Source organism: Nematolebias whitei, chromosome 2, assembly GCF_014905685.2.
Source record: "Nematolebias whitei isolate Nwh7 chromosome 2, NemWhi1, whole genome shotgun sequence".
Lineage (NCBI taxonomy): Eukaryota > Metazoa > Chordata > Actinopteri > Cyprinodontiformes > Rivulidae > Nematolebias > Nematolebias whitei.
In genome coordinates this window covers 28070605-28071672 of record NC_056499.1, presented here as the reverse complement: position 1 = coordinate 28071672, position 1068 = coordinate 28070605, and the positions used below count along the sequence as shown (strand labels likewise).

Sequence of the window (1068 nt, the reverse complement as noted above, 5' to 3'; positions counted from 1 at the left end):
TACAGATAATATTGATAAAAGAGTTAATCAAAACTTAGATATTTTTTAAGTTTTTAATATTTGTATCCATTAACAAGAGTTCCCATTAAAAGTTCACTTTTCATCTGTGCCTAAATCCACATATAAACAGACAAAAATATTCTATCAGCACGTACTTTGCAATATATATTTTTAAAACTTCTATTTCTTCACTGTCTTTACAACAGGAAGAAATATGTTAGTTCTGCCAGGCTGCAGCTGAGATAAATCAGGCTAATAACAAGTCCGAGTGAGGTTTTTAATGCTGACTGCTCCACTCGGTTCAGGGAAAGCAGTTCATTTACCACAGACATTTAATATTCATGAGTTACGCACTGCTAGAGTGGTGAAGCTGCACACGCTGTTAGGTCTTCACTAATTTACTTGTAAGAACATCCTACAGTGATAATGAGGAGTCCTGATGGTTAGAGACGCTGCATTCACACAGACTCTACAGTAAAACGCTGCGCAGCGCCTGAGCGGAACAAGCATTTATAAGAGCAAGACAGGAGATAACTCACAGCGGCAGCAGCGACGCCTGCAGTCTGAGCAGCGATGGGCGTTGACTTCTTAATGTTCCTGAAGCCCTCTGTGCCGCAGGATGTCTTGACCATAGTCTGACGACCCTCACAGTTTGTAAGCTGGACGTGTGTGCTGGCAAAGGACAGACATGTTTATTAGATCACTTTTATACAAAACAAGAGCATGCAATAGCATCTTAGATCCTTGTATACTATTTTTTTTATATATCAATCAACCTTTATTTAGACAGGTAAATCCCATTGAGCCTCGAGGACTCATTTACAAGAGAGACCTGATTTCAACAAAGAAAGATGACAACAATGGACAACAGCAACAACAATAAACAATTATAAAAGGTCATACTGCAGTTTTTTTTTTATTAACAAATAGGATGGCTAAAAGGAAAAGGTAACAAAACAAAAAACAAACAAAAAAAAATAATAATAAAACAGCTAGATTCTAAGGCGAATGTAGAAAACTAAAAACAGGAACATGTCTACATTGGTCCCTGCCAGGAGTCCAACAGAT

At 37.5% G+C, this 1068-nt stretch overlaps 1 protein-coding gene across 1 annotated transcript in view; it reads left to right on the top strand.

Moving 5' to 3' along the window:
- Nucleotides 1-1068, top strand: part of mrps11 (mitochondrial ribosomal protein S11) — a gene marked incomplete in the record, with an annotated part of 17724 nt that overhangs the window by 7980 nt on the left and 8676 nt on the right.